Below are 22,551 nucleotides of genomic sequence, written 5' to 3' on the forward strand. Positions count from 1 at the left end.
TAGCAGTTCTACCAGTGCGTGAGCGAGACAATGACTTTAGCATGTATTATTGTATATTTACCTTTGTATTCGGTATTTGATTTTAAAAAATGGTCAATTGATAAGTCTTTCACAGCAAGCGGAATGTAATGACTTTGAATCATCACCCACACTTCGCAAATTCAATTGACTTGAATTGTGGCTTGACTCATGAATGACGTGACTTGACTTGGGTCACCACCAAAAAACGAGTGACTTGACTTGACTCGATTCACCTTCAAAAATCGATTTGACTTGACTTGACTTGACTGGAGTCAAAATGTTCAATGACTCGATATGACTGATGACTCGAAGGTAGTGACTTGCTCCCAACACTACCATGGACTTCATGTATGCTTAGAACCTCTAAAAGAAAACGTTTATGCTTTACAAAGAAAATGAGGACCAAGAGCTAATCGATCGATAAAGTGACTAAACAATGCCATTGATGAAATACATACACAGGATTTGAAACTTCCAATGAATGAAGAAACTACTAAGATCGGACAATTGAATTGATGTATGAGTTCAGTAAAAATCTTCCGCCCAGAGCCTTAGACATACAACAATATTGCAAATGCTTCACAGAGTCCAAAATGATCCCTACAATAAAAATATTTCTAGTAATCATTAAGTGTGCGCCATTATAATGATTACTTCAAACTTTTTCAAATTATAGGTTTTTTGATGCATCATAACTGATACAGATATCATTGTAATCAGATATCCGCTATACGATATAATCTGACATGGATTCGTTGTCATGGACTATACATAATACGCAAAAATGATTCAAAACAGTATTGGTACTGTGAAGATATCAGTACCGAACATTCCTTCGCTCTATTTGTGAAATCACTACATCGTTAGTCCCAAAAGTAGCAAAGTATCGGCCACGTCGAAGTGTGGTCCACTGGTATATACAGACACTAGATGTTTAGGTACTCGGAACTCAACAACATAGAATCTTCAACATTATTTTTGGCAAAATCTCTCAATTCTGATGACCTGAAATACACACTGATGTAACATCTGGTAGACAAGAGTGATATTTCACAGGCGCCGTGGCGCCGTAGTCAATCGGCAGCGTCAGAGCACATGTGAAGGTAGTTGCATGGGCTTTCGCCCAATCTAGGTAGTGGACTATAGCCTCCAATCTGACAAGTAGGCCGGTCTATTACGCCAACGAGTGCCAACATTTCGACCCGAACTACGCACCGAACGCCGAGTGAACAGCGGGTTGGCCTAAATCAGTGGTTCTTAACCTTGCCCCCAGCGCCCCCCAGGGGGCGCTGGCGATTTTGAAGGGGGGCGGAAGCGCTCAGGGGGCGATATGGGGGGCGCTGGGCTCAGGGGGGCGGTATGGGGGCGCTGGAGCAAAATGGCTTCGCAGTAGATGATGTGGTGATAGGACATATCGTTAATGAGTATTCAGAGCAAATTAACACCGAAAACTTCGTTACATATAGCCTTCAAAATACATATAGGTTTAATTGTCCATGGGCGCCTAAATGACTGACACCGAATGTTCCTGTTTTGGCAATCTGAACCCCAGAAGACGAATTCCATCAGACAGGGAAAAATTATATGCCGGTGAAGAAATACCAATCTGAAATCGTGTGCGTCTTTTAGTTTAGTACGATTGGGCGACAGGGATATTCCTGTTGGGCGATATCCCCGTTGAGCGATTCTATATTTTTTGATATTGCAGACAGGGGGTCACGAAATAACATCATGCAACAAAGTCATACCAACGGGTCCGCCCGCCCGAATATGTTTAATTATTAGTAACGGGCCCTACAGTTTCCAAGATACCTCACAATGTTCGCTTTAAGTTTTGATGAGTCTGCGCACACTCAACAACTCACTGCGCTGACCCTTGGACAACAGTGCGTAACGACTAAAAAAAGGTAATAACTTCGGATTTGTTGTGCGCAACGTAGATTTTCTGTGCGCAGAGACCGTGTCAGCACTGCGCACGTGCGCAACTTAGAGGGAACATTGCACTTCACTCAGCTCTACCGGTAAATGTGTTTACGTGAGCAGAGAGAGGATAAAAATTGATCTCAATTTACATGCAATTCCCAATGATATTGACCAATTTAATCATTAATTATTGAAATTTTTCGCGCTTCGCGCGACTAGGCGAGAATAGCTGCCTCAGTAAATGGACACCCAATGTAGATACCTAATAGGCTATCAGCAAATAGCGGACAGCCTAATGGGGGTCTGGGAGTGAAGTCCCCTGGAAGTTTGGTTTATCACCCGATGGGGGCCCTCGACCAACGTTTTTTGTTTGGAGGAGGGCTGACGAAGTGCTGTTACGGCCCTGGTAACGAATAATTGTACCTGCGGGCACGCCCGAATATGTTTAATCATTAATTACGTGCCCTTTATTTTACTATACAACAGCTCACTCAGTGCTACTGGTAAATCTGATCACGTGGGCTGAGAGGATGAAAAGTTTATAGGACTTATATATGTAATTACCACCTATTCATTCATGCATTATAGAAAATTTTGGTACCTAGGGCGACCAGGCCACACAAACTTTGCTGACCATCAAAATCACGATATGGGGTTCGTTGGGGCGAAGCCCTCAGAGGGGGGTTGATGAAGTGCTGTTACGGCCCTCCCTCTTACTCATTGTCTTTATTACATTCCTTACAATATGATGTTGGGGGGCGCTGGAGCACGATAATTTTTGAAAGGGGGCGCTGGAAGAAAAAAGGTTAAGAACCACTGGCCTAAATGAAACTAGTGTCCCTTAACGTTAGAAGTTGACATGTTATACATATTAACACGAACTCTGCTATATGGCTTGTAATCAAATTCACGATATCCTGTGGTAGGGCAATGTAAAAACGAATACAACCAGTACAGTAATACCTATCTACCTATACCTACGAACCACTTATAAACTGCCACAACAATAGCTTATCATTAGCTTTATTTTGACCACTAACCGTCTTGGATATATGTATATAGCACAGAATCCAGGGTCATAATTTCATTCAGATTCGTGCGTCACCGGTTACGGTGGGATTGATATGTATATATTAGAACTTCCCCTCTTTACTTTTTCCTCATTCAGAGTAACCGGAAGGTGTACTTTGCAGTACGGTAGCATTAGCATACTGTCTAACCATTAAGCCGCACCGTAATTATCTATTGACGACTGTAACTCTTCAATGAAATATTAATTGAACCGTACAAACATGAAAGGGGTTGCTACGAATAGTGCAGCCTAATATAGATTTCAGACCAAACAGAAGCGAGTACCGTCACGTCCGTACCACGACATTGTCTAGTGACGACTAACACAGCGCCTCGCGTTCATTAACTCGAGATGGGGTCGTTCATGACCAGCGTTACAGGGAGATTCAAGCTGGGGGACCAAGAAATGGATATGTTTGATTTCAGATATTGGGATGATGAGGGATAATATAATATTCATATGCTATACCAGTGGTTCCCAGCCTTTTACGACTCATCACCCCCTTATCAAGCTCGACACAAATTTTCGCCCCCAATATTTACGGATTCGAATAAGAAGACGTATATGTACGGGAAAATCATTCAATTACCCCAGATCGCTGGTAAATTGAATTTTAAAAAGTCATTTATCGGAGTGAGCTCCAAAAACCGGTTTCCACGTCTACTTTCCGTTGAGTTGACCTTTTTTTAGTCAACCTTCGCGTCATATGCAGAATAAGCCATCTTCGCGTGTATTTTTTTTGGTCGTGGTAATTAAATAGGGGGAGATGTCGTACCGATGAGACACTGAGACCGAAAATATTTGAAGAATTTTCTAAGATAATCTCATAATCTCATGTACACGTGTAAAATAAATTTCGATCAACGCATTCATTTTTCATTGTAACATTTAACACGAACAAACCAGCAATAATTTTTATGTGAATGTAGGGCTTATGCCAGGCTATATAACGGTACATACTTTTCATTCAATACCATCCTTGGGTGGACTTTTTTCAATTCAAATACATACTTTATGAAGTTATTGCCAATAAACCATAGCCAAATCAAGCAAAATAGTTGGCCTAACTTAGTTATGCAACAACAGAAACACGCCTGCACACATAGACGCTGTATCTAATAATTTCCTGTGATGTTTTATCGCTATAATGAGCTATTTGGAAGCCAAAATCTCGATTTACGGGCAATGTGTTTGTTTGTGTATGTACCCTCAAATTTGTAAGTTTGTGCTTAAATCGGAACGTGATTTCATGGGAACATTTGAGGTATTATTCATTCTATTTTCTCGACAGTTGCGACCAAACATTCTTTTTAGGCTTGCTGTAGCATGGATTATATTATACAGCAAGAAAAGTTGGAACTTGGTACATTTAAGTTTTTGAGCGTAAGTTCCCCGTGTCTCCAGATCGTGTTCCTTCCGACCCACCGGGTGGGGACCGGTGATACGTTAGAGCAACAGATTTTTAACGTTCATAAATAATCTTTCAATTGGTGGATATTCATGTTGTATATATATCCGGTAGCTAGAGCTTGTATCAAAGTGTTGAGCCAGCAAAACAACTGCTCTTATCGACTGAAGATTTGGAACCAGAGATCAGTCCACAATTCTTGATCCATCGGTATCACATATTCCCTATATCTCACAGGACGTTTTTTCGCCCCCCAGTCGCCCTCTTTCGTGCTTTCACCCCCTTGTTTCTAAAAATGTTAGTAACAATGGTGTTGGGATCGAGGGCGTGTCCAGAATGTTTTTTTGTGGGGGGGTTGATTTAAAGGTCTAAGGAACCCCCGTGGAAACGCCCAATGGATCTGTCCATCCGCCAATGGGCAATTTTATCACTACCCTTTATACACACGATTCATAGACGCACGCGTACACACGCGACCCTTCCGGTTGCGAAGTAAGTCTGGTATTAGGCGGTCAATGCACGGGCGAGTCCAAACTCACTAATATTTATGTAAAGATAAATCAGTGTGAACTTCGTTAATTTATTAAGTAAATCAATGAATTTGATGATGAATATTGGTACGTGTATGCGCAAGTGGTGCCTTCGAATATTTACGGCACTTAATTATAAATTTTGAGCATGTGGTTGTCGCAGGTTAGCTTCGAGCGGGTCCATTGTTATTTATTACTTCGTTGAAGCGCGCTGTTATTTTGTAATCTCTGGTAAAGATTGTCGCTGACACTTACCAGACCAAATTAGCAAAATTCCATTGGTCAGACTAGTGCGACTTCACATAAGCAATGTTTGCGGGAGGGGCGATATTTTCCTGCGTCAGTCGCATTTATGTCGGGGGGCGGGGGTCTAGTTGCAGGGACAGAACCATTCGGCACTAGCCATTTCGGCACGTGGACATCTATATCGGAGGCTTCGGCTAACATGCGTCGGTTTTATCGCCGTCAATCGTACTGCGAGCGCACTTCGTGGAGTCGCGTATACCATGTAACATATGTCGTCCTGTGTCCTGGCACGGTCATTGACGGTAACTAATAGTCCTAAATCCGTATATTGAGCTGACAACCGTATACTCAAGCATCCCAACGGTCTTCAAGAGCCTCTGGCGATACTAGGAAGATGCCGTTATTTTATTCTTTATTTTGGAGATGGGTAGGCCTATAACCTGATAAAATCAAGAAATGTAGTGATACTAAATCGCACGAATCGAGAAGAAAAATTGTAGGTTGAAATCATCTGCTCAAAATACCCGACAATTTATTGATTTTACGAAAATTAGCCTCTTCTGCATCCCAGGTATTTATAAGTTTGGAAAGCTGCATGAGTCGAGCTGATCCTGTTGGTAATTTCGGATATTCCCACATTCATAGTTGTGTGAATGCTTTCGGAATGACATGCAGTACAAGCCTTTGGACGATTTGCACTAGATACCATCGACGTAAACGATGTAGAATGGGTTGGAGCCAATGATCCCTCTGATTTTCCACGAATCTGTGAAAACATACCAGGGTTGTAATGACTCGAGTCATGACTCGACTCGAGTCCGACTAGAGTCACTATTTTCTAATGAATCGACTTGACTCGAGTCATTTTCTCAGAATATGGAAATGACTCGACTCGACTCGAGTCAGTCTGTGTATTGACTCGACTTGGACTCGAGTCATTGGGCATGACTCGAGACTGAGACGGCCAAGACCGACATTGCATTGTAATTTCGAAGAATAGTAAACAAACCAATCCATTGGCATTTCGTCTATTGGTACTTATACTTGAAATTGAGACCAGAAACTGTTGAAAGTGAGGAAAATTAGTATAGTATAAATGCGAACCATTCGATATCACGAAACAGAGTTCTGAAAAGTGGGTTTAACAGCACTTTGACCGGAAACTGAGCAGTCAACACAATGACTTGGACTCGGACTCGAGTCAAAATACCATGACTCGGACTCGACCCTCTGCTCGATGACTTGGACTAGGACTTGACTCGGTAGTGAATTGAAAATGACTCGACTTGACTCGAGTCAAACCTGTAAAAATGAGATTGACTTGTGACTCGGAGCCTTGTGACTTGGTTACAACCCTGAAACATAACAACTCACTGCCGGTCCCTTGGTCAACAATGCGTGACACCAGTCGTGCGTACATCCATTCAAGCCACCTGATTTGTCGGTAGAGTGGAATGAAATTGGAATCGCCCATATACGTACCGCGGACAAATTTTCGTCGTGAGAAGCACGCGATTGCAAGTTGCTATGTCTATACAGGGCACATCATGTTCCTCTGCTGCCCGTATCTGTTGTTGTTTTTGTTGCGGTTGTGTTTCATATCCATGGTGCTTCGACTACATTGGTCAATGGCCATTTTACACCAGGCCGACATCCTTCATTATCATTCCGTATTTACCGAATTGTCAGAATCCCACTTCTATGCTTTTTAAGACACTGCTTACGCGGATGAGATAGCGAGCACTGGCGTAGCCAGAGAGGGGCGAAAGGGGCGATCGCTCCCCCCAAATTTCAGGAAACTTTTCGAAAAATCATTAAATTTAACAGTATTTTTGGGCAGATGAGTGCAACCTAAAAAAATTCTTCGCGCTTGGCGCGATTTAGTGTCCATATATACACGTGTTCATTTTATTATCCGAATCCCGAAAAAAATTCTTCCGTAAATACCCATAATTGAATTTAGCTGCATTCTCATGAGAATACAACGGTACCAGTAGATACAAGAGAGACGCGAGAGTAGCCCGAGATCGTCTGGGTTTATTGAGTCTAGGGGTGTCAGTTCAGTATGGGGGTTGGGGACTGTTAGTTCCGGGAATTTCCGTACCGGGCACACGAAGACATTTAAATTAGGCTACTTGAGACTCCGCAAAGGGCGCTCTCAAAATTATTGACAACTATAAAACCGACGCAGGTATTCCGAAGCCTTCGATATAGATTTTCGGGTGCCTCAATGGCTGGCGCCTAATGATCCTGTCTCTGCAATCAGACCCCTTCGGCATAAATACGACTGGAACACCTCCCGTTTCAAAGTGTTAATTTGGAATCGCACGAGTCTGATCAAAGGAGTTTTTAATTTGGTCTGGTATGCATCAACAATTCCATTTATTCAAAAACATTTTACGCTCCGCGCGACTAGGTCCGAAATTCACACTGACTGTTCATCATTTATTGTCAGCGATTTCTGCTCGTCCGTGATACGATCGCTTAATACAAGCTATAGTTGGCAACTGGGAACTTCCATAGGGTATGTGTGTGTGTGTGCGCGTCTAAGAATCGTGTGGATAAAGGGTAGTGATGAAATTGCCCACGGCAGGATGTACGGTTCTGCGAGGTCTTCCCACGGGGAGATCCCCTAAACTCATGAAAAGTTTGCAGCTATGATGGCAACACATGAACCAATATTACCTCCGACCTAGTCATTTCTATCGAACAGCTCATCGTGAAATTATTCTGGAATAGCGGTCGTGTATATAGGCTATCGGGGAGAAAATGAATCTCTGCAAACAATTGGCAATTTGGCAATCAAAATAACTTGCACAGTGAAACATTTCATCTCAGACGGCCATTCTCTGTTTATGTGAGTCCCGAAGTTTTAGCATTTATAAAGCGAAATGCTTCGTGATTTCTCTAATTTAAAACAAACTAAAAATTAGGTTACGAATCATTTTGCAAATTCGGAGGTTTCGTGAACCCCTTGAAAATGATTTACGGACCCCCGGTTGAGAACCACCACTCTAAATAGTCTTGACGTATGGTATGAACAATTGAACATAGTTCAAGCATGCCCCTTGAATGTTCGATGACACCACTTCTATCAACCCTAGCGGTAAATCTGATGATGAAAACGTATTTGCAATACGCAAGTAACGATATAATGAACCAATTTCATTCATTAAACATGAAACATTTTCGCGCTTGATGCGAAAGTGTTGACGCTCAAGTTTTCAACAATCATTATATTTCACATCACTTTATGTATGAGTGGAATATTTGCCCCAGATATTGTGTTAATCATCCAATAAGGGCCCAAGACCATCGTTTTTAACCTATTTTTCCGTACCTTTAAGGGGGAGGAGCTGAAATTTGATATTTGTATACATAATTGAATAGTATATTCATATTGAAATGAACCCGAATATTTTTGGCTGACACTCGTCAGGGGTAATCGTCAGCAACTAGTAGAGAATTGGAAAGAACATTGTATATCAACAATCGTATCACAAAATATGTTATATATGTATATATGTAACAAGTCTACCCAGCGGCGACCAAGTAAATTGGAATATAAAAGATACCCGTTCAAACGAATCGAATAAAATCAGAATTTTGCTGCTGAGAAGCACACATCATTCAACGTCCTACACTGCACACTGTATAGTTGCAGCATTTCACGATCAACGACTGCAAATCCTTATTAACTATTATGCGCGGCAATGAATTGGAATTGGAAGACATGCACATTGCACAATGACACATCCAATTGCGAACTCCAATTAAAAACACCAACACGAAAATAACTGACGAATTATTTTGAACACGGGAATTTGACGCTTAATGGTGCAAATACAATATATTTTGAATTAGAGGAACGTGTACTGGCTCGTCCGATGGAGAGGGGATATAGCCTAATGCTTCTCAGAGCACTCGGGTTGAAACTTGAAACCGACGTTTCTACCGATATGGCGTCGCTTCGCCTGATTACATATTTCTGATTACGAATTAGTTATGTACATTTGTACATCTAAAATGGTCGTCAGTTTGATTAGATGAGCATCAGTGTATTCTGGGAAAGACATGTTGATAATTTTTTTCGAATCACAGGTGGATTCATTTTTGTGCACGGCAAAGATTTTATTTGCGGGCAGACTGTGTCAGCAGTACGCACGCGCACACGCGCGCTGCTTAGCGAGAGCATTGGCTGGAGCCCTCGAAAACGCCGTCGGTTCAACAGTTATAGCACGTATAGTAATTTTCAATAGAACGACATGGTATTGTGATGATGATTACCGCTGACCGTGATAAGGCTGCGTGACGATGTGCTTCTGGTCAGAAATATTGTCAAATCTGCAAATCTTTGCGGAACCCAAAATTCTGTTCTAGTCCGAAAAACAAAAATCCACTGTACCGTATAGATACACAATAACACATACATATTTAACTACACATTTCCATTGCTTCGGATTACTGATGGGCAAAATAAACCGTGCATCAACAGAATGTTGAAAAATAAGAAAATTAATAAAATATAACTTTCACTCTAAACCGCGACAGTATAATGAATATTTTATAGCTACCCAGTGTTCCTTCGGCTGTTCATTTTTCAGTTACCAGTTCGGAAATGCGAGAATTATTAACATTAAAAATTGCTATCGCATTGTTCGGCTGAAATTCAACAGGTGATGCCAATTGCTTTATTACAATCGAGCTTTTAAAGATCGTAGATATAATTGGCATTACAGATGAAAGGGGATTCAATTTAGTTCGAACCGCGTACACCGCGTACACCACGTCTACAGTTCGAGCATATCACCTGCAACCAACGATGGCCAAGACGGACGTGTCATCACAAATCATATCTACGAGTTGAGTGTGTGTCTTGACCTGCCGGGAATTCCTGAGACTGGCACATTAAACAAATAGTGTTCCCGGAACACCCGTTTACAGTCGCTGGTTTGGATTTTTTCGACGTGGAAGCCTTATAACCTCAATTGCTGGTATTCCATTATCCGACACGTGTATTACAAATCTATTAGCGCATTGGAAATAAGAATTCTGGGAAGTCACGATCAACTTACCGCATAGTCACTATAAGTTAGGGTTACCATGCATCCGGAGTTTCCCGGACATTTCAGGAATTTCACTGTTCAAACTGCGTCCGAGAGGAAATTCTAAAATATGCCCAAACGTCCAGAATTTTGAAGGCTTGAAATAGGCTCAAAATTTCTTTCGTATATCAGCATAAACAATATTATTTTTGCGCAGATTTACGCTACTTGAAATTTTTCGTCGCGCTACGCGTGATCTCGTGTCACATAGATTGATGTTAATATGGGTACCACCTCCCTCGCAAAAAATGCAATAAAAAATAACCATCATTTACTGAAATAATTCTAATCGTAATCGTAATTATAGGTGATTGATATATTCCTAGAATCGGTTAAGGCCATTTAGATGCTTTATTCAAATATAGTTGTTGTAAAACTAGACTCGCGACCATAAAAGGTTATAAACTATCGGATTGGCAGTCTGCTGGTGTGTCCGGCATTGGAGTGCATAAGTAGTCTAGACCGCGTGACATGTACAGGACTTTACGATGTAAAATTACGTTCTCTGCAGTTTCCAAGTCGTCATCATCCACCAACTCTGCCGCTAACTCTGATCATGTGGGCGGATAGAGGACCACAATTATATTGTAATATATGAAAGATCCAATATTATCGACAGAATTCAATCATATAATTTAACGGCCAAATGCATATGGAAACCAGATGCATATAGTAAGCCCCCCAGAAGTTGCATCGATTACCCAATAGTCGGCTCGAGATCAGTGTTTATTTAGGCGGAAGGGGGCTAAAAAATGTTGTTTCAGTGCTGGCTACAACACACAAACCCGGCTCCTCAACCGGGTCGTGAGTTCGGTTCTGGTCGATAGGCAAAGCTTTGCTAGTGTGACGTAATATTGGCAGTCAATGTGACACACCTCATTTTTTAATCCACTAGCTGGCGATGACGAGTGTCCGTAACGCCACGCCAAGACATTAGTTTACAGATTTTCAGATTAGTTTTTCAGTTTACGCCACTACTTTCCAGTGTTGGGATGGCTCGAGTCATGACTTGACTCGAGTCAGACTCGAGTCGCCTTTTTCGTATGACTTGACTTGACTCGAGTCACTTTGCAAAAATGACTTGACTTGACTTGACTCGACGCCTCAGAAATGCGGATTGACTCGTGACTCGGAGCAAAATTCACGAGTCAATTTCAAGTCATTAAGTAAACGGTGTCGATTAAATCACCCTATATTATGTATGTTTTGGTTGTTAGCGATACGCCGGTGTCACTTGCGAGAACAACCAGTCTACAATAATTATAAGTTTCACTGATCATCTATCGTTACATCACAAATAAATTGACCGCTTACGAAACCATCACACCTACTTTGTCGTAGTAGCAGTAGATTTATCTAATCGCATCGTATCTCTGTTTCTTAGACAGCTTAGTGCTTACATTGCGCAGTGCTCACCTTTACCAACACTCTTGTATGATTTAAATCGCACGAATATAGTTTATGCTTTTATATTCTCACATAGGTGTAGGTGGGTAGGGCCTATTGTGCCATATCAATTTGTTCAACTTCTCGAGGCTTCGTATTCGATCCATTATATTGACTGATAAAATCAGACTGTAGCATGTAGCTATGCATTTACTCATGTATTTTATTATCAGTTCTACGTGTGCGTGAGCGATACAACACCTTTTTGCATGAATATTTAACTTCCTAATCGTCATTTGATTCAAGATAAATGGCCAATTAATCTATCCTTCACACAGTTAGCAAAATGTAATGACTTTGGGTCATCACATATACTTCGAAAATTCAATTTGACTCGAATCGTGACTTGACTCGTGACTTGACTTGACTTGACTCGACTTGACTCGAGTCACCTCCAAAAAACGAGTGACTTGACTTGACTCGAGTCACTTTTGAAAATCGATTGACTTGACTTGACTCGAGTCAAAATGTGCAATGACTCGAGATGACTCGTGACTCGAAGGTAGTGACTTGATCCCAACACTGCTACTTTCTGATTCAATCTGATCTGGCATACTATCCCGTGAAGTGAAGACGACTGATAAGCACCATAGACTAATGTGCAACCTCGCTGATAGTGCCATCCATAGCTTAGCTCATACAGCTGATCAAGGCATTTCGTATATTTGAAAATAGTTCAAATGTTTATATCACAATATTGCTTTGGTCTGCGTGAAGACAGAACGAGTATAGATGTACGTATAAAATAGGGTTGCCATACGTCCGGAATTTCCCGGACATGTCCGGAATTTCACTGAAAAATCTGCGTCCGGGAGGAATTTCCAAAATATGCCTAAATGTCCGGAATTTTGAACGCTTGAAGTGGGCTCAAATTTTTTTCGTAAATCAACAGAAACGATATTATATTCAAGCAGATTTATGCTATTAACAATTCTTCTTCGTATCGCGCGCGAGTTAATGCAACGTATATTGATATTAGTATGAGCAGTGGGCATTGGGCACCAGGCATCACCCTCGCCAGAAATGCAATCAAAATCAATATAAATAACCATCATGTACTGAAATAAGTCAGATTGTAATCACAATAATAAGCTAACGGTATATTCCTAGAGTTGGTTAAGGACGATTTGATGCTTCAGTCACAAACAGTGATTCCAAATCTTGGGGTCGTTTGACTTCATCTGGGAATCGCGATGGTGTTGGAGGTAATCAGCTTCCTAGGCCGTGAGTAAGTTTGGGCAAGTTGAAATTTTTTAGTAATCAGCTTCAGCTTATCAAGTTTTGAGCTGGGCCACGGAACATTTTCAAGTTGGAAATAAGGCCGCGACCATAAAAAGTTGGAAATCACCAGATGTGCAACCTGCTGGTGCATTTTATAGTCGCCTAATATATGGAAAAATCAATATTATTGACAGAATTCATTCATAAATTTTAACAGCCAAATGCATATAGTAAGTTCAACATCAGTGTTTTTTTTTTTGAGTGGCGGAAGGGGGCAGAAAAAATGTTGTTTCGGATCTGATCAAAACAAACAACCAGATAGCCGCACCGACCTAACAGTATAGCAGGGCTGTCAAACACAATCTCGACAGGCCAGACACGGCCCGCCAGACGATTTCATCGGTCCGAGGAGAAATATATTGCAGACCCTAGAAAGTACCAGTCACCAGAGCTCACATTACAGATGGCCCAATTCATGACCTATGTTCGACTCCATTCGCATACAGTCGATAGGTCATGCTTAGCTAGTGTCACGTCATATTGACAGACAACGTGTCACTGCTCATTTTTGAATCCGCTAGTTGGCGCTAAAGAGTGTCCAGAATTTGATTCGCATAAATATGGTAACCCTAGTAGAAAAGTAATATGTTGTTCAAGCAACAAGTTCTTGATTATGGTCCACCTGGAATCTCAGTGCTATGGATGTCACTGTATCCAGTCCGGAAAATTCTGCCCAAGAAAACGGGGAGACACGCTCATATACCTTTTCATTTATTTGAAAAGTCCGATTCAATCATCAAAAATTTAATTGTGGAATTTACAGAAGTCGGGTGAGCATTCAGTTAGTGATCAGCTCGCTGCTTGATCAGCACGTAATCTCGTTATTGCAACAATATCATAACTCTATTTTCACACTCACCAACTCAAGCTTGGGTCACTTGGGTCACAGCCTGAAATACAGGTACATTCCGACTAAATTTAGTACCAAAGCTCGGTCGTTGGTTTTAGAACAAACATTTATCAAGGCCATTTTTCATTTTGAAAGACGGAATATACATAGCATAGATCAGTGCTCTTCAACCGGGGTTGTCGTACACCCTAGGGTGTACCAGAATTTGCAAAGGGTGTACCACTCGAATGGGGTGTACAGGGGTGTACCAGATACGAATTACAATGAGCCGATGGCTAGCTATCACAAAGGCAGGTTTATGGGTCAGTACAGGTTGACGCACAGGTTAATGAGCAATATGGTACGATGTTATCTCAAATGTAATACTGTACACCGCTTGATTGTGATGTCATAAGCAAATATTTCTCCTCTTCCTTTAGCCGTCGGCAATAGACCAATGGTTCCGTTTGGTGTTGGAAAGTATGCAGTTAACAAACATGTGTTCAGCTAGTCATTTGTCTTTTAGTTATTTTTGAGGAAACCGCTGTGATGGCTCAGACTTCTTGAATCGGTACTTCCTACCCAGCCAGCCAGGGTCGAAACAGCTTCCCTGTTGAAATCGAAACCCCTTTGTTTTAAAATGCCGATTTTATGTCCAATATTTCGCCATACATTTGCAATTTAGTATTTTGTTATCAGTGAGGCAAATTAGCGACAATAGACTGTGTATAGCGGTATACGATCTGAGGTCACTGACATCTCTTGCAGCCCATGTGCTACTATCGACTGTGTGTGCGTGTGGTCAGTAGTATATACGATCAATCGCGATTCGCCATTGGTTTCTTATGGGCGGGGTGGCGATTCGCCTGGAAACCCGGGGTGGCGATTCGCCTTTTTAGACCCCCCTCTGGGCCACGATTCGCCATGTGTTCTTATGGGTGCGGTCGTGATTCGCCCTTTTTCGGGTATAGGCCGCGGTCGTGATTCGCCGTGAAAACTCGGGGTCGTGACTCGCCTTTTTTGCTATAGGCGGTGGCGGTGATTCGCCTGTCGTGTATTCTTACGGGATCTGTGGTGATTCGTCATGTGTTCTTATGGGTGCGGTCGTGATTCGCCCTTTCGGGTATAGGCCGCGGTCATGATTCGCCGTGAAAACTCGGGGTCGTGACTCGCCTTTTTTGCTATAGGCGGTGGCGGTGATTCGCCTGTCGTGTATTCTTACGGGATCTGTGGTGATTTACCATGTGTTCTTATGGGTGCGGTCGTGATTCGCCCTTTCGGGTATAGGCTGCGGCGATGTATTCTTACGCGATCTCTGGCGATTCGCCATGTGTTCTTATGGATGCGCTCGCACGTCGTACTTTCAAGTATAGACATCTCTCGCATATCGTATTGAAAACTCGTGTTGACACATCGTGCTTTTAGGTATAGACATCTCTCGCATATCGTACTTTCGGGTATGGACATCGCTTAACAGGAAATTCACTAAACCGCGATCGCGGCACATCGCCATTGATTCTTATGGGCCCGCTCGCATGCGGCTTGGGAAACTCGTGTTGGCATGCGGCTATTGTGTCTTATGGCGGGGGCGGCAAGCGGCTCTTATGACTTATGGCGGCGGCGGCAAGTCGTACTCTCGGGTATTTAGTTTGCCACAGAGCCGGCGTAGACGGCGATTCGAATATCAACAATAGTCGCGTTCGCAAACTAACACTTCAAAAAAGATGTGAAATATTTGTAAAATCCTACGATCGCTCACAAGATACCACTTCCAGCATATCGATCTATCACTCAATACACAACCGAAGTTGAATTGTAATTGAATGCGTAACTTTATCACCTCGACATCAAAATTCGAAAACAACAACTTGATGCTTTATGTTCTCACTCTAATTTCATGATAAGTGTAATAAGTACCGAATAACAGATACACCACCGGCGAGACTTGAATACCAACAAATTGTCACTTATTTCTATTCTAGCCGTAATCCTTTGTGAAGTTAACGCTTATTCAAAAAGGTGTGAAATATTTGCAAAACCCCGCGATCACTGACAAGATAATGTCTCGGACATAGTCATCTTTCACGACTTGGTGTCATAGCCATACCGATCGCTCACGCGGTGAAATTTTAGTAATCAGTTTGTCACAGAACTGGATTTCACTGGTAAGATTTAATAAATACCAACTAACAGAACCATCAGTGTGGGTAACTTGAATAGCAACAAATTGTCAGTTATTTCCGACGGGAAATTCACTAAACCGCAGTACATTGTGTGATTTTGAAAAACAGATGTTTGCGCTTGCGTTTTGATATGTGTGACCCACTAACTACGTCCGTTTTGGAAACGCGATCTGTTGTGAGGATTACGCAGCGCGTGCGGGCTATATTTCGAATGACCTGTGCGCTGAATTATCTCCCGTCCAGCCGTGTGCTACTATCGATTAACACACTAGTCCAGTCAGTGCGAAATAGTTTGCTAAATCTAGGAATCAGTCGCATGGTAATGTTTTGGTAATTAGTAGTCGCAGGGCCGGCGTAGATGGTGATTCGAAAACCAACAATAACCGCACTCGCAAATTCACACTTCAAAAAAGTGTAAAAAATAGATTGCAAATCCCACAACCCGGATTAAAGTGGTTTTATCTCAAGCGCCTAGACATGGTAATATGTTATATTCATTAATTATATTCAGCTGCGACACGAAAAGCGCGTGCGAAATAGTTTGCTAAATCTTGGAATTACTAGCATGTTAATATTTTGGTAATTAATTGACCGCAGAGCCAGAGTAGACGGTGATTCGAAAACTAACAATAACCGTGCAGACGGAAACATGGCTTGTTGTGAGGATATCGAGCGTGCGCGACCTATATTTCGAATGACCTGTGCGCTGAATCGTTTCCCTTGCAGTCGTGTGTCACTTCCACAAAAACATTGTCAAGTAAATCCGTTACCCGACCAACTCAAACAGTATCAATATGAAAAACAGCCAAACATACACGAATCCATACAATCACTAAAACCTAAAATCCATAACAAGCTTGGTTGTATTCATATCCCTACGCAACTTGAAAAGTCGTTACTATTCTGTAAGATAAAGGAATTACTACGCGGTATATTCTGCAAGACAAACTAATTACTACTCGGTATATTTTGAAAGACAAAAGTAATTACTTCTCAGTGTCGGCGACTTGAGATTAACATAATATGTTTGAGTATACGAGATTTGACAGTCTGACCATCGTAGTTGAGAATTCATTTCTTACAATCGAACACAGGTGTTATATCAAAAATTATCATGATCATAAGGATTGACACAATGATTTGACATATGACATTTTGTAATAGTTGATCATTACTTTATTATTAAATTATTTGCGTTAATTAGACCCCGCGTTGTGGTAAATGTTATGACAACAACGAACTTTTCAGTACCAATGTTATTAACATATTAAGCTGTAAAACTATGTGTGTCTGAAATGTTCTTGATAGGAAAATTACTCCACCTTGGTAAAAATCACTCTGCGTATCGCGGATATCAGAAAATATTTCCAGTAACCAAGACTAAAGATGAAACGACAATATCGGTATTATTACATTCAACAATCAGTACAATTATTAAAATCTATCGTTTGCGATAAACAGCACTAAAGATGTAATAATTCCAGTATTCATACATTGAACATCCGATACAAAATGCTTTATTATCCCGATTCCCAACGGGTAATTGAAACGACTAAGTGTAGAATCAGTATATCACAATATCGTTACTATTGAATCCAACGATTTATTGTCGGAATTTGTGACAGAGAATTGAAACATATGCACTTTACAGAGTGTGAAAATATCACTTTGAGTATCGAGTACCGTTCGAAGCTAGCGATCAATTCCTAATCATTTCAGTAACTCCCCATTGTGCGTGCTAAATGTAAAATATCGCGAGGTTATACACTCTAAGACTTTGATTATTGTAAAAGTAAATTGTGATATGTTTGTTAGATGCATCCAATTCAACTAGAAGTGTCTGGTGCACAACAATCGTAATATCAAAAAAGTACTTGCTACACTGTTATTTGCTAAACGTGTTTTGCATTGTTGTTCATTTCTAGTATTGATTGAAATCATTCTTGAACCCTCAAATAATAATTCCCGACATGAAACCAAACCGCTGAAAGTCGTTACCATCACGAAGATACAATGTGTACGATGTTTGTCAAATGTGTCCTACCTGGCCATCAGAAAACAATTTTCACTAGCTTGGTAATGAAACCGAAGTCTCCATTCGATATTTTGTTTGTGTCAAATACTTTACAATGAACACATTTGCGTGGTTGAGCTTTACATCATCAAGCTGTTATTTGTAAATCAAGATTTCGGTAAACTTGTAAATGTATCGTTTAACTAACCGACATTTAGTGATTGGGGAACACACCAAACGATACACATCCATCTCCGAAATACTGCATTGATCTTATTTTCCATCATCGTGATAAGCGAAGTACATTTGTTTTGAATTCATAACAATAGGCTTTTCTATGGCATGATAAATTATTGACAAGTTCTGCTTAGAAGATTGGTTGCATATCACTAAAAATAATATACCACACATATTATTACTGTTACTCCATTCATCGGTATTTTTTCCGTTGTCGATTTTCAAACGAGTAAAATTTATTACTTGAGTTGCTCTGCTTAATGTAAATGTAAACTCACCCGTCTTTCAACAACAAACAATGTTAAAAAAGTATGCAATCAAACACAACAAGTTTTACGATACTAATTATTATCCCACATAACCCATTTCTTACGGAAGACATATGAAATATATTCATGTTACACGAAAATATTCGCTCATGCTGCAAACCTGTAAAATGATTGGTGGCGCTTTCAAACTATTTCGATACCTCTAGAACTTTATTGGCTGAATGGTTGTTCATGTATCGTAATAATCAAGTAGCTCAACACAGAACTAGTATTAACAGAAACACCAGAGTTGTTTACACAAAAGTTTGTATGTGTACAGTATACGAATACCATGTGTAAGTCCAGCACAATTGCGGTATCCATACGAGTTTAGTTAACACAATTTACGACACCGGGGTCGCCTCATCTTTCGTAAGACAACAAACCAAGGCTTCAGGATATGTCCATGTCATAACAATAAATCAGCTACTCCAACAACAGAGTACATATGTTTTCTAGTACGGTGCTTACATCTTACACACAATTCATCACATGGTTGTCCTCACAACAATAAAACTAAAACATACTAGCATACATAATGGTCGTTATAGTTTGCACACCAACGATACATCGTGCAAGTAGCAAGTCTCGAGAATCCAGTTATTCAAAAAAAACGTGAAAGAGTTTCTACGCCAAGTCGGTATGTTGACGAAAGCCTATATTGTAATATCATGATCGATTTACATTCGTTGGTCGCAAAATGTCACTACTCTAAAAAATTATTTTTCACTCAAAGCCTACTTGTCACCATTCGTTTCATCAAGCACGAGTTCAAGAAACCTGCTACGACATGAATTGTTATTTTTTATGTTGTGTAAATAGGTAATAATTAATTTTAGTAACACTATATCAACATCATCGAGTTGTGCGAATAGATTTACATGTGGTCTTGTGGTTTTAATCGAAGCATACAGCACGGTCTAATGTGGAGTCATCTCTATTGTACAGCAACTCGGTAATCGAAATGCATTAAAATTTAAACAGCGATCTTGTGTCGTCACGCGAAAAATATGTTCACTATCGCGATAATCCTTTTCACACTCGTAATGGTATACCAACGGCAAGCGATAACGTTTTTCAACACCAACGACACTAAACATACGATACCTACCCAAGTAAAATTACCATTTTCACCTGGAGGTCAGTCGTTACCCGAGTAGAAATACCATTGTCCTTTGGAGATTTATCGTTTACTCAGAGTAACAAACCCCTTTTCACTTGGAAATCTATTTTTGCCCTGGATAACAAACCCCTTTTTCACTTGGAAATATATTTTTTCTCTCGGCAACGAACCTTTTTCACTTGGAAATATATTTTTTCTCTTGGTAACAAACCTTTTTCACTTGGAAATATATTTTTTCTCTTGGTAACAAACCTTTTTCACTTGGAAATATATTTTTTCTCTGGGTAACAAACCTTTTTTCACTTAGAAATCTATTTTTTCTCTGGGTAACAAACCTTTTTCACTTGGAAATATATTTTTTCCCTGAGCAACAAACCATTTTCACTTGGTGGGTCGTCGTTTACCTTAGTAAAAATATCATTTTCCTTTGGAGATCCGGCGTTTACCCAGTGTAACAATACATTTTCTCTTGGTCATCTAGCTTTTCCTAGAGTAACAAAACCATTTTCATTTTGAAATCTGACAACTGCACCGGTCAATTTGATATTTTTTGTATATTGTTACAACAGACAGTGACAAAATATACACCAACAACGACTCCGATACATTTGTGTAATCGCATATTCACTTGTTCTGGTGCATCCCATCAAAACCCTCAGTTACCCACATGTAATGCGCTGTACATCGATGTGAATGTTTTGGAAAATTGGACAATCGACTTCGATAGTTCTGTGATGTCCGGGTTCGTGCTTTGGATTTTCCAGAGTCAAAATGTCTGAATAAAACACCTCCTCGACGATGGTTGGTATGTGGATAACGGTGTTCGGAAAACGGTTGGATTTATGTCACCCATCGCGATAACAATTCCTGGTCGAGTTTTCCTCCGGCATGTTTGCTATATTGTGTCTTTATTGGTCAATGTATGTCTCGACATTCAGTTTGAAATCGGAAATGATAAAGTATGTAACCGGATCCGGATATCAACTCTGAATCGATAAACCAATGAACAATATTCAAAGTAAACATGTTACACCCTGTGTTTCCACGAAAAAGTACCATCCAGACATACGTCGCGCTTGTTTGCCCACACCAGTATACGCGCAAATGGAGGTGTGTGACATTGCATGCAATTTGTTGGTATACAAACATCGATCCACAGACATTATCATAGCCGGTAGTTTTGATGTAGATCGAATGTCACCTGATAACAATGTCATACCAATAAGCCACATTGCAATGACTCTGAGTCCGCGCTATTACATCGATATTTCGACACCATTCACTGATTTAGTCGATGGTTTTATCGCGTTGTAACATTACAAGATAGTCATCACCCTATCTTCAGACAGACCACTCAGATCAATTGGATACATCGGGCAATATCCAGCGTGTTGTCGACACCGAAGTTTTCTGTTGTACAGCGTTTGACCAAGGTGAACTATCGAATCACGGGTGCTCGAAATGATTGCGATCAGTCTTTCAGTCACGATGCATGGACGTCGCTACTACCACATAACGACTCCAGATAAATATCGTGAACGGTGATTCTGTAAATCTGGGACTGATACTGTGATCAAATAAGGTGTGTTTCTGCGGAATGAAGACTGCAATCGTACACCGCAATAGAACACTGCCTCGTGATTTCACACGCAATCATAAAACACACTTTCGTAAGGGTCCAGTTCATCCGGTGACATTTCGAAACGGTCATCGCCACAAAAGATCGAGGTTGCGCTAGTCGGTAACATTTTGAAACGTCATCGTCGCTATTGACGTCGTTTCGGTTGGTCATGTCAATCCGTTTCACAATCTGTCGTTTTTCAAGTCCCAGCGCCATAGTGTTACGACACAGACAAGAAGCGTCGGTGGAAATGATAAAACACGGAACGCACACTTTGGTGTTATTTGATATGGATTTTACACCCGACGAACCTCACATTCGAGCGATGCATTGGAATGGTGCTTGTATTGTTGACGTCAAAGGAAAACAAATGTATCGATTTATTGGTTTCGTACATATCCAACAAAAACCAGGGTATATGATTGTGCAAGGTTCGCATATTTGACTGTGAACGCTCTATTGATATATGTTGTACAGCTCACTTTCACCGTCGTGTGAATAACCATGTTACGACTCCATGTTTGTGTGTCTGTATGTTATGCTTCAGATTGACTTAGAGTCATTGCAATGTGGCTTATTGGTATGACATTGTTATCAGGTGACATTCGATCTACATCAAAACTACCGGCTATGATAATGTCTGTGGATCGATGTTTGTATACCAACAAATTGCATGCAATGTCACACACCTCCATTTGCGCGTATACTGGTGTGGGCAAACAAGCGCGACGTATGTCTGGATGGTACTTTTTCGTGGAAACACAGGGTGTAACATGTTTACTTTGAATATTGTTCATTGGTTTATCGATTCAGAGTTGATATCCGGATCCGGTTACATACTTTATCATTTCCGATTTCAAACTGAATGTCGAGACATACATTGACCAATAAAGACACAATATAGCAAACATGCCGGAGGAAAACTCGACCAGGAATTGATATCGCGATGGGTGACATAAATCCAACCGTTTTCCGAACACCGTTATCCACATACCAACCATCGTCGAGGAGGTGTTTTATTCAGACATTTTGACTCTGGAAAATCCAAAGCACGAACCCGGACATCACAGAACTATCGAAGTCGATTGTCCAATTTTCCAAAACATTCACATCGATGTACAGCGCATTACATGTGGGTAACTGAGGGTTTTGATGGGATGCACCAGAACCAGTGATGAGCATCGGAGCGGAGTCGGAGTGGATT

At 40.8% G+C, this 22,551-nt stretch overlaps 1 protein-coding gene and 1 long non-coding RNA gene across 2 annotated transcripts in view; one reads left to right on the plus strand and one right to left on the minus strand.

Moving 5' to 3' along the window:
- Nucleotides 1-22,551, plus strand: part of LOC145435012 (uncharacterized) — a 544,696-nt gene that overhangs the window by 320,829 nt on the left and 201,316 nt on the right. The window lies entirely within an intron of this gene.
- The window catches only part of LOC145435329 (uncharacterized), a 42,872-nt gene continuing 25,871 nt past the window's right edge, over nt 5,551-22,551 (minus strand). The window contains exon 3 of the long non-coding RNA XR_013913810.1: nt 5,551-5,966. This is a non-coding gene — a long non-coding RNA (uncharacterized LOC145435329). The remainder of the gene's footprint in view (nt 5,967-22,551) is intronic.

Source organism: Botryllus schlosseri, chromosome 3, assembly GCF_051294905.1.
Source record: "Botryllus schlosseri isolate E-star chromosome 3, Bs_hap1, whole genome shotgun sequence".
In the NCBI taxonomy this organism is placed as follows: Eukaryota; Metazoa; Chordata; class Ascidiacea; order Stolidobranchia; family Styelidae; genus Botryllus; species Botryllus schlosseri.